Source organism: Pteropus alecto, unplaced genomic scaffold (assembly GCF_000325575.1).
Source record: "Pteropus alecto unplaced genomic scaffold, ASM32557v1 scaffold49, whole genome shotgun sequence".
NCBI classification, from domain to species: Eukaryota; Metazoa; Chordata; class Mammalia; order Chiroptera; family Pteropodidae; genus Pteropus; species Pteropus alecto.
The window spans coordinates 2,180,650-2,193,387 of NW_006443131.1; positions in this window are offsets into that span (position 1 = coordinate 2,180,650).

Consider the following 12,738-nt stretch of genomic DNA (forward strand, 5'->3'; position numbering starts at 1 on the left):
TTAAAGAATTTAGAGCTAATACTTGCAAATCTGCCAAAACCCCACTGGTTAGGAAACATGAAATTAGATGATTAAAATGATGCGATCTCATACCCAGCATCGCTGTGGATTATGCTGATGGCAGTCGAGGTTCTTAACCTTTATTTTAGTCACTATTGCAAAGAGTACACGAAGATTAGCCAAAATTAGCTTAATCTTTTTTTTTTTTTTTTTTGTAGCATGAATTTGAAATTTTCACTTTTTTTTTTTTTTCTGGGGATAAGTCACACTTAATAGCATGTCTGACGACGCAATCCTGTCCCCCCCGGAAAAGCAGAAGGGCAGGGCACACGATGCTGCCTGCGGGCGATTCTCTCCTGGCTCAGGCTGAGCTCCTCTCCCAGTCTGGTCTGGTCTGGTCCGCCACCTTCTTCCCGCAGTGGGGAATCGCTCAAGGCAAACAAGTGTTTCTCAAGAAAGAATCCACACAGAGCGGCGGGGCTCCCACACTCAGGCACTCAGTGGGGGGAAATGCCAGGGCTTCGTGAGCTCCCGCACCCCATGATTCGAACACCCGCCTCGCGTCCCTCCCCTTGGAATGAGAAGGTAGGTACTGGCTCAGCCCGAACTTGAGAATTCAAGAATCCCGACAGACGTACCCTGAGGATTCCCTAGAGAATCTTTTCTAAGAAAGACAACGCACCGTTTAGTTGACTCACAAATGTGGGAACCTAGGACCCTGTTCGGTTTGGGTTCAGATGAGAAAATGATCACCCAGCATCGTCTGACGAAGAAGGGCTGACGTGCCCGGTTCTCGCTTTGGGAACCGGCGAGAGAAAGCCGCAGAGGGCGTGGACTCGTTACCGCCACGGCGTCCAGCCCCCTCGATCCCCCAGCCAACAGTACGCGACGTTAACGTGGCGAGCTCACCCTTCCCGCATCTCCACTGTGCACCTGGGTGGGAGCGATTCCGCTCGCAGACCCGCGGTGGGTGTGGCGGTCTTAAGCCACTTAGCGCACCTCCTCCACCGGGCCAAACGATAGACACCTGGCCCAAATCAGGCCCAAATCAGGCCCACGGGAGCAAACGAACCCAGAGCCGGGGCTGGGGCAGTCTCCCCTCCCCAGGAAGGGACCGTGAGAGGTTGTCAGGAACCGATGCGAACATTTTGTTTCATGGCTGGAGTTGACAGGGGGCCACCATGCGGGTCATGGGGGTGCAGCCAAGACGCAGAAAACACAGGGGAGAAGGGAGAAATGGGGGCCTTGGTGGCATCCTTGGGGCCACCAAATCTTCTAATCGCCCGAGCCAGTGACTTCGCTTTGTAGCGAAGCCATTTGCAGGTGGATTTCCGGAGTGCTGGTGGCCGGGGGTGGCCAGCATGAAAAGTAAGGGGACGCCCTTTCAGTACCTCTGACATTTTAGAGTTCAAAACACAAAAATTACATAGGATGACAGGAGAATTGGGACTGCACCTTGGCCACCAAGGTGGAAGGGAGATGGAGGAAGACAGAGCCACAGGACGAGGTTCTGCTAAGGGAGACACCGGTCCTTGCAGGAAGAGACGGGCAGGAGGGGCCGGTCCATCCGCCAGGCGGGCTGATGAGCGGAGGGAAGGTAAGTATCGATAACTTCGGAGTTTGCTCATGACGATGAGAAAGCGATCGATTGTGTAATTGAAATATTTCGAATCTATCACTTCCGAACTAGCAGAAGGGGGGAAAAATCAATTCGAAAGGAGAAAGAAAACACAGAAAAGGTGGAACAGATCGAAAGGACAGAACGAAATGGAATAAATACATCAAAATCGTGTCGTGATCACAACGACAATAATGAACTAAATGCTCCAGGCAAAAGAAAAGGATTGTGGGGCCAAATGTTTTAAATGAGCCAAATAAATGCTAATGACAAGAGACACATCTAAAACATAAGAAATGAAGAAAAATGGAAAGGGCAAGTTTTAGAAAGAGACACCAAGTATATTCTGACCAAAGGAACGTGGGTGTAGCCTACATAAATATCGGGGGGAAATGACTTTAATGTAAAAAGCACTGAGTTCACCCAGATAATATAACAGTTCTAAATTTACATAATGCATTTAATCATTTGGCCTCAAAATACATAAGCATTTATGGAACTACAATGAAACATAGACAGGCCCACGATCGTATAGAAAATTTTAACACACCTCTCTGATTAAGATCGGGCCGACAAAAAAAATATGAAAAGACACAGAAAACTTGAAAGACATTCTCAATAATCATAAAATCCATAGTATACACTTTTTCCTAGTACCCAGAATGTTGATGAAAATCAACTCCTTAATGGCCAATAAAGCCAGCTCGACACATTTTAAAGACTGATGCCATGTTCACAGCACTCTGACTACAAAGCCACACGTACGAATTCAATAGATAAAAATTAATTACATTTCTATATTCTATCAAGAAGAAACTAGAAAATAAAATTTGAAAAATGAAGCCATTTATAATAGCATCCCACAACATTAAAAATCTAGCAATCAACTAACAAAAGACATATTCGAGCTTTACAGAGAACACTATGAAATATTATTAAAGGACAATCAAGAAAACTTAAATAAATGGGAAAATATTCATGTTCAGGATTGTAAATATGTTTATTCTCCCCCAAATTAATCTATATTTTTAATCAATGCCAATCAGGATCAAAATAGGTGTTTTTGTGGAACATGATAAGCCGATTATAAAATTGACACGAACGCAAAAAGGGCCTTGCCGTTTCTGAAGCAGAAAAAGGTAGAAGGTCTCACCTTATTACATATCAAGAATGCTCCAGCAATGAAGGCGATGCACGCTTTGTGCGGGGCCGGGGGGGGAGGGTAGAGAATTGAGCAATGGCGCATGAGAGAGAGCTGACAGCCAGACTCGGGTATCTTCGGAAACTTGGTTCATTATAGAGCTGGCCTCGCAAACCAGTTGGAAGGATGGGCTACTCACTGAGTGGCATTGAAACAATGAAGATCTAAATTCACACACAAAAACTAATTCCAGTTCCACTAAAACCATAAACGCAAAGAGAAACAGTAACACTTTCAGAAGACAACAGATGACACGTCTCAGACAAGACCCCAAAAGCTCAGACCGTAGGAGGAATGATGGACAAACTTGAGTTTATTAAGATTCGGACCTTCTTTCCATAGTTTTTAAAAAGTGAGACGTGAGTTATAATTCCTGTGCTTACAAAGTCCAGAGAGCCAATAGGGAAAAAACATACAGGCAGAAGGCAGGAACGAGAATCTCACAGCAAAGGAACTTCGCCACCAGTGTCCTTAAAAGCGGAAAGATGGTCAGGTTCATCGGCAATCGAGGAGATGCAAGTTACTCTTTCACGGCCACTAAAGCGACAGGAAAATGGGAGAGTCAGGTAACACTGAGTGTTCCGGAACTCTCGCCCACCGCCCGCGTGCAAACACTTTGGAAAACGATCTAGTGCCATTTAGAGAAGTTGGGTAAGTGCGTATCCGGTCGCCCACCGTTATTTGTGAAACAAACAAACATACAAACAAAAGTACCACTTAAATTAACCCAAATCTAGACTAGAATGAGTAGATAAATTATGGACTGTCGCACGAGGGACTATCATGCAGCAATGAAAATGGAACCCGGGAACTCCAGGCAGCTGCCTCAGCACCGGGCGACGACTGGCCACAGGACACTGAGGGAAGAAGCCAAGGGAGAAGGCACATCCTAAGTGCCCGCGATGTGCGCAGAACCAGGCAGAGCTAAGCAGCGCCCTCCTTTTTAAAGAGAAACACACCGGCGAGTCATGGGGAGGAAAGTGGGGGGGATCGGGGAGGGGTGCCAGGGGATTTCCAAGCTTCTGAACATTTTCTAGATTTCGATCTGGGTGGATAAGATACAGATGTCCATTTTGTTCTCCTTCAAGCTGCAGAAAGATGTACTTATACACCCTTTTGTATACGTGCTGCACTTCGTAGTTATTACAAAGTAGTTAATAAAGCAGCACTGGGAACATGCACAGTTTCCCCTCCGGTCCGCCCAGTGGGTGGGCAGAAACGGCAGCAGCACCCACAGCAGGGGGTGAGGGGGGGGGTCAGTGTCCTGATGCACAGCAGAGCAGGCAAAGCGGCAGGTGCTCCCTGCTCACCTTGTCGCTGATTCTGGCCTTAAAGAAGCCAAGCGATGCTGCAGGCGACAGCCACGCACCTTCGGTTAGAAGCACGGCTTTGTCCTCCACAGAGCTCCTTAGATGAGGTCTTGTTTAGTCGAGAAATACTTCGGTCCCCACACCTTGGATTTAGCCGGCTAGACCGGCGTTCTCAGCCTGACCTAGCTGCTTACAAGCTGCCGACTCTCTGAGAAATAACTCTGAGCCTCGGTTTTCCCACCCGTAACGTGGGAGTGCTCTGAGTCCTGCTGCCGAGGGCTTGCCGTGCCCGTCAAGTGCGGTGACATAGGTCCCCTGCCCCCCACAGGCACAGAGCTGGCCGGGCTGGCGACCCCCGGTGCAGTGGCTCATTTCGAAGCTTTGTGCTCTGCCTGGAGGGGCCGACGCGGTGCCTTCTAGTCTCTTCCGTGCCTAGTGTCCACTATCAGCATAAACACAGGGGGCTGGAAGTCCCCGCACAGTGTCCCCGGGGCCGCAAATCAAGAGCGTGGCGGGCACCGCACTCGCGTCAGCCCGGGGTGTGACGCGCCGTCACGCGCTGTGACCGGGCGGCCTCCTGCGCGGTGCCAGTCGTCCCAGGTCACAGAGCGATCTGGAGAAGCCGCGACTCTCCTCCCGGCCCCACTCGCGGAGCTCTGCATTCCCCAAGAGCATTCAAGGGAGGCATGGAACATTCAGGAAAGCCAGGGGCGAGGCGGGGGGAGGGCAGCGGCCCCGCGTTCCCGCAGAGGACACGAGCACCTCGTCCCCGCGCTCCGTCCCCGGCCCGCCCGCCGCCCCGCTCCCTCCGTGGGCCCCCCTGGCCGCCTTCTGCGGGGTGAGGCCGAGCACAGAGGCGGACCCCGCCCCCGCCGTGTGCCCCCCTGCCCTGTGCGGTGAGAATACTCCTTCCTCCTCCCCGTTCCTCCAAAGCGAGGCCCGTCAGTGAAGCGGAAGGCGGGTCGCAGGGCATTCCGCTCCCGCAACCTGCTTCCTCGCTCGGCAACAGCGCTGTGGCCTGTGGCGCTCCCGGCTCGACGGATTATAAACCACCATCTTCCTTTTGCTGCTCGTGGTCCCCTCCTTCAGTCCGTCAAAATTCTCGGAATCAAAAAGACGAGCTTCGAAACACAGACCATCTGGAGATCAAATTCCCGTGCGCCCGGCGCGAGAAAGCAGGCGCGCTCCCCGTCCGCGTGGGGACCCGGTGCCCTGGCAGCACCGTCATCCTGTCCCACGCTGGCCCGCCCCCTCCCAGCCTCTGGAGACGGGTGGGCGGACGGCGTGGCGCATCGCCCCAGAGGGCCGCTGCGAGGGGCAGACCTCGAGTCCTGAGTTCACTCCGGGAAGAAATCAGGTAACTTCCAAATTCCCGGACAGCCCGCGGGGCCACCGCCGGGGCCGGAGCCCTGACTCGATGCTGCCACCCCGTGGTCAGGAGCGAGACGGCCGCGTGCCAGCCGAGCGCGCTGCTGGGCGTCCCTCCCACGCCAGGCCGCCAGCGGGGCCCGGGCGGGGACAGAGCTCTAGACGTTGCCGCTCTGGCCGGAGCAGCTGCACACAGACAGGTGTGCACCCGACGGAGGTGCTTCCTCTCAGGCGGCTGGAAAGACATTTAAACACAATCTGCTCCCTGAGAGCAGCAGAGAATCCGCACAACTATTAATAGCTTCTCGCAGTACAACAAATACACGGATTTTTTTAATGAGAAAGTGAAAATTAAGAGTGCCTGAAGAAACGCTCTGCAAAGGCTCCGTTTCTAATTATAGTCTCTAATGGAGAAAACGTGGCATGGATTCGCCTTCTCCTGAAACGACTCCATGAGCGCTCATTGATGGATTGGGACTCCCGTTTGGACCGGTTGACGCCGCGTGCTTTAAAATCCTGGAGGACATTTCATCCTAACACAAAATACCATCGTTTGAGCAAATGCAATTAAATTCTCTCTATATAGCTAATTCAGTCTTTCGGATAAGTGAAAAATACTTAGCTACCTACCAAAACAAGAAATCGCTCAAATGAACGATAGAGCATGACAAAAAGATCTAGAAGGTGGCTTGAAGGGGCCCCCAATGGCCAAATCCAAAAAAAAAAAAAAATTAGGGCATCAAAATAATGAACTGATAGATTATAACCCACTGAATAAAATAGGAAATGTGAGTAAATACACTGATGTAAATAAATAAGTAAATAGAACGTCTGACGGAGAACAGGATATTTACATAGTTAAAATATTTTTTCTTTTTTATTGAGGTATAATTGACATGCAGGTGTACAACACAATGATTTGATGTTTGCATATACTGCAAAATGATCACCACAGTAAGTCTAGTTAACATCTGTCACCATAAGTGGTTACAGAATTTTTTTTCTCTCCCGATGACAACTTTTAAGGTTTACTCTCTTAGCAGCTTTCAAATATGCAACGGAGTATTATTCACTATAGCTGCCCTGCCATACATGACGTTCCTATGACCTATTTATTTTATAACTGCAAGTTTGTATCTTTCAACTCCCTTCACCCATTTCTCCTGCCTCTGACAGCCACCCATCTGTGCTCTATGAGCTTGGTTTTGTGTGTTTGTGGTTTTTTAGGGGTTTTCTTAAGATTCCGCATAAGTGATATTAAATGGTTTGTCTTTCTCTGTCTTATTTCACTTAGCACAATGCCCGCATCCATGTCATCACAAATGGCAGGATGTCCTTAGTTTAACAGCTAAATAATATTCCACTGTAAATATATACCACATTTCCTTTATTTATCTATCGATGGACACTTAGCTCGTCTCCGTATCTTGGCTATTGTAAATAATGCTGCGACGAACATATCTTGTCGAGTTAGTGTTTTCATTTTCTTTGGATAAATACCCAGAAGTGGAATTGCCGGATCATAATGTAGTTCTGTTTTTAATTTTTTGAGGAAACTCCATACTGTTTTCGTGCATAGTTTTAAAATACCCCCCCCCCACAGAATATAAGTGGGTGCAGACGTTACGAAAATAGTACATGCGCAGGGAAATGAGATGTTGATCAAAGGGCACAAAGTTTCCTTGCGCAGTTTTAATTCTTAATCCTATTAATCGTGTGGCTGTAGTCGGTTTCCATTCTCAGAGGACAACTAACCAGACACGACTTAGGGACAACCAGGCTACATGGTGCCCCTGCTCCAGGACAGCTCCTGGAGCCTTGGCAGACCCAGGAAAGTCTCCCAGAAGAGGTGAGAGTCAAGTTTAGTTTGGAATAATTAGCAGGAGCTCAACAGGTGACAAAGGAAAAGGAAGGGAGGAAGAAATGGAGAGAGGGTGGGGAAGAAGCGTGCAGAGCTCCATTCCAAGGGTGATTCCGAGTCACTGGAGGGTGATAAGCGGGAGTGACATGCTTAGATGCGCATTTTAGAAAGCCAGACTTAGCTGTGTTTGTGGACAGGGGGACTGCAACGGGGCGAGCTTTAAGAGGCTGCTTCGGTGATTCGGGACAGAAATAGGGCGGGCGGGGAATCAATTGGAATCTGTGAGAGTCGGATTAGTGAGTGATGGAGGAGGAAGCGGATCCCACAGGACTGCCCGCTCGCGGTGGCTGCGGGGGCCAAGGAGAGGGAGACGAGAATTTTGTTGGAACTGAGGCTGTCGTGATAGAGTCGTCCTATCCATGAACATTTCATTTTTTTCTTTATAATTGTCATTCGAGAATGTTTCACAATTTTCTTCGCAGAGGGCTGACGTTTGTTTATTCCTATACACAACTAACATTGTTTTGCTGTTTTAAATGGTATCTTAACGCCTCAATTCTCCTTCCTGAGCTGATGGGCTGAAAGGCAGCTATTAACAAAATGACCTGTTTTATCATTGGGCCAAGTGCTCAGCCACTTTGGGAGGCCAGCGACTCAAGACAGAACCGCACCATCCAGTGGCGGCAGCCGAGCGGCCCAAAGAACAAAGGAGCTGTCCCTGGGCCCCTGCGCTCGGAGTCAGAGCGGCCACAGCACTGTGACCAACTGTAGGGGGAGCAGGGACGACAGCCTCCGAGGTGGGTGAGAAAACCGGTCAACACCGGTAGGAGCAGGCCCCTGAAAGCCACCTTCCTCCCCGGGAAGAGGCTGCTGTTTGTTAAAATGTAGCTAATTCGCAGCAGGCAGTGAGGAAGGCCTTGGACTCACCCAACCAGTAAGGGAACCGCAGGACCCCGGGGGTGGGGGGTGCTCACACCGCAGGCTTTCACGGGAGTCCCCTGCAGTGCTGGTTTACTTAGGAACTAAGGAAGGACGCTGCTTGAATTTGCATAGATGTGACTGGGCCCGCCCAAATGGTGTTTTGGTAACTAGGTCTCTAAGTTCTAACAAATGACGGAAAGTGTGGGAAACTGTTCAGAAAGCCATGTGGGTGGCAGGCAACACTGTAACCGAGGCTTTCCGGGTGACAGGCAACATTGTAACCAAGGCTTTCAGTTTGCCCTTCCCTCTCCTGTGACTTCATTTGCTCCTCACTGCCACCCCGTGAAGGGGGTAAGAAGGATACTGTTACCCCAGTTTCACAGATGTGGAAACTGAGGCTCGGGGCACTTTGGGGAGGGTCACAGGGCTGGCAGCCAGGAGAGCCAGCACTCAAAGGCCTGCTCTCGGGCCACCAGACCCTTGAAGGCCACAGGGGTCTGGTGGCCTAACAGCTTTGCCTGTCATATAAAAATCTGCTACTCAAGGTCCCTCGCCAGCTTGCAAACGGAATAAAAATATTTGCCTGGATGGGGGACAAGAAATAAACTAAAAGATACATATAACTACGATTTTCGTGCTAACCTGATGCAGTGTTTCACTCCGCTCCGGAGGAAGACGTGGGCCAGCGTACGGCAAGGGGGAGTGTCAGGGGAGCCCCCCACCCCCCAGAGGCATGGAGACAAGAGAACTTGTCCTCGCCTGGCACTGGTGGTCATTCGCTGAGCCGGGACCCTCGGCTGGCCTCCCTAAAGCCACACACGACGGTCCAGGTGGGGGCTGGTTTTTTCTAAGTTGATGGAACCGTGAGCAGGCCACACTTCCACCGGATAGCATCCTTCATTCCCGAGATGGGGTGACAGTTATATCAAGTATGTTCTGCTTTTATCGACTACGCCGTTAGACGAGATAACCACATCGCTTTCAGTAGGACATGGACTATATGGTTCTTTCTGGAATTAAATGCACTGGAGAATATCTGGCGCCAGGAGCCAAATTGCTTAAATTTTTCCCCAAAAATTCTGGAAGAATTGTGTTTTTTTAACCCGTGTGACATTAAAAGAAATTGGAACACCATAAACCCAACAGCAATGAGCTTTAATCCGCAATGGCTGAATGCAAGAGCGGTGAGGGAACCATGTGACTTAGGTGACTTCACCCTAAATTTGTAACAGGCAATAGCTATCATTTTTCCTCCTGTTTTGGGTGCTTTTTTATTTTTATTTTTCCTGAAAAGTGTTTTTTTTTTTTCCACATATAAGAATATTTTTCTTACAGATCAGTACTTCCTTATTAATTTCTTCCCCTACTAAGTTAAAGAGTGACTCTACATGTAGGCTTAGGGCTTAAAAGATGTTTATTTTTTTATTATTATTATTGTTTTTAAAGTTAAGGGAAATACCTTTGGTTGGTTGGTTGAGTGATTAGACATCAGAGGTTGGCTTTTAGTTTTTGAGACAACCAAGTTGTTCTGCAAACTGAAACTTATGTTTATTAAGAAACCTCAAATTCAACTGCAAAACACCTTGACCTTGAAGCGTTTTCATATGCTTTGTTTAACTTTCAAGGACCTTTTAGAAATTATCTGCTGTTTCCCAAAAAGCTGTATCTCAAGGTCAGCATTTCTTCCACTTTCATTTCAATTTTGCTTCGTTTCTATTAAATTCAAATAAAGGTTGATATAATCCTTGTGTTAGGTAAGGTTCTTCTGGATATAGGTGACAGAAACTTAAACGTTAAAAGGGAATCTGCTGACTCCCAGGATGCAGAAGGTCGGGGTGCCTCCAGATGTGGGTGGGTCTAGGCGTGGGCCAGAGGTGTCCTCAGGGTGCTGCTTTGTTATTTACCCCTCCTCAGCTTCATTCTCGAGACACCCACTCCCCAAGTGGTGGGGAGGTGGCCTCACGAAGGCCTCCACTGACGCCACCCGACCTTAACCACCTGGAGGAAAAAGCCGCCTCCATCATTAGCTCCCCCTGCAAACACTAGGAAGGACCCTGGTTGGTCCCCTGCGTGTTGAGTTGCATGTCCAGCCATGAACCAACCTGGGTGTCGGGACCTTTAATTCCAGCGATGGCCACCACTATTGGGACAACTCTGCACGGACTCCTGCTTTCATGCAGGCACACACTGGCAGATCTCACTCCACAGCTGCACCACATACCCCTTCCTCCCGACCAGGGTCACCCAGGTAGTCATCGGACACCAGGGGACACACATGCACAACGCAGAGGGCAGGAGAGTTAACCGTCGTGACAGGGGAAACGAGTCAAGAGACAAGTCCCTCCCTCCCTTCCTTATTTTCTGAGTGATGGAAGACACCTTTCAAATACTGGAATAAATACTGATAAATTCAAAGTTAAGAACATCTATTTATCGAAATAGAAAGTGAAAAAACAAGCTACACGTGAGAGAAGAAATCTGCAACATATAACTGACAAAAAATTAATGTTCATAGTATATAAAGAATTTGACAAACAAGCAACTAAAAAAATGGGTGAAAGACATGAACTATTATAAAAATGAGACAAGCAGAGTCTGTATGTGTTGGTCCCTAGGTTTTTTGTTACTTTACAGTAGGCTGGGATCTATAAGTTCAAAAGCCTGCCAGCACCAAACTCAAATTCTTACACACCCAGTTGTTTTAAGTATAGGCCTGATAAGCAGAATTTTCGACTACTTTCACCTCTGCATACTTTACGAAAATGCACCCAACACCTGCTAGGCATAGATGACAAACCCTGTGGTTGTAAAGACCCCAAGCTGCCCTTAGGGCTTTCTAACCCGGAGACCTCCCGCCAGGCAGCTGGGCGGCATCAGTTAAACGCCTGGGAATTCCCTTGCCCTTCTCTGCTTTGGGATGTGTTCCCGAACTCCCCTCCCCACAAAATCTCAGGATTTTCCCGTTCTGCGAGGGACTTCTGCATGCAAACCTGTCAAAGTTCACCAAATAAAGCTTGAGTTGCTCCCTGCCACCTCGCAGTCGTATGGTTTTCCTCGATCTGCCTTGAAATTCCTTGAACCCAGAACATTGACATTACACAGAGAAGGAACTGCAGATGGCCAGTAAACAATCTATGAGATGCTTAACCTCAGGGATATGCCAATAAAGCCATTTAACTTCCATGTCATTGCCAAAACTCAAGAAGTCTGAAACGTTGGCGAAGATATGGATGCTGGTGGGGGTGTAAACAAGCATAACCACTTCGAATGTCGTATAAAGTTGAACACTGACACTCCCAAGACCCATCAACTCCACCCCAAGGTAAACAAGAGAAATTTTGGGACAGAAGCACCAAAAGGCAATGCTGATAGGAGCGCCGTTGGAAGAAGCAAAAAAACCCTAGAAATCACATAAATGTTCAGCAGTTGGAGAATAGATAGAGAAATTATGATACTCAAATAATGGATGGTTATATAGCAGTGAAAACGAAAGAAATGCATCTCCACTCAACTAGAAGGATGACGTCTGGCACTCAGGTCTGAATGTGTCCCCTTAGAGCTCAGACGTTGACACCCTAACGCTGCAGGCGATCATGCTGGGAGGTGGGGCCTTTGGGAGGTGCTTGGGTCCTGAGGGTGGAGCCCTCGGGAACAGGATTGGTGTTCTTATAAAAGGGAGAATTCCAGCTACCGTACACGGATAAGTCTGCCACCGAGAAGAGAGCCATCACCAGCCACGGTGGCATCCTGACTTCCAGCCTCCTGAACTGTGAGCAGCAAATTACTGTTGTCTCTAAATTTGGTATTTTATTGGAGCAGAACGAGTGGACTAAGACACTCAGTAACTTGTTTGTGACAATAAAAGTCCAGAACCCTAGATGAAAGTTCAAAAACACACGAAAATGAGTAAAGATGTATAGCTTAATAATGCACATGACCGTGAAAAGAACTTAAAGCGACGTGAGAGCTGTGTAGACACAAATCATGATGGAGGTGACGTCTGAGAGTGGGGACAGCGTAAAGGATGCGGCCGCTTAGAAACAGATGAAAGTTATTGGTAATATTTTAGTTCCTGAGTTGGGGTGGTGAGGTGGCAAGTTAAGGGGAGGGTGGGGGAGTCATTACATCACTTTTAAAATAAATTATGCAGGCCTCCAAGGACTACAGAATGCATTCATAACTGTGTACTTGAGGTCCATCTTTAAAAAAAAAAAAAGATGGTACCCACTTACCGTCTCAGGCCTTGGAGCCCAACTACGTTACACAAGACCGAGGAGCTTAACCACGGCCACGAGCGACAATGCAGCACCCCGTCCCCGAGGACCTGCTGCCCACAGTGCCCACGACGGCGCCGCCCACAGACCGGCAACAGCCCCAGGCGGACAGAGCGACAGCAGCCGGGCCGGGCTGGGACCGGACGCAAACAAAAGAGCGAGCGGTCACGTGGCGCCCACGCGCG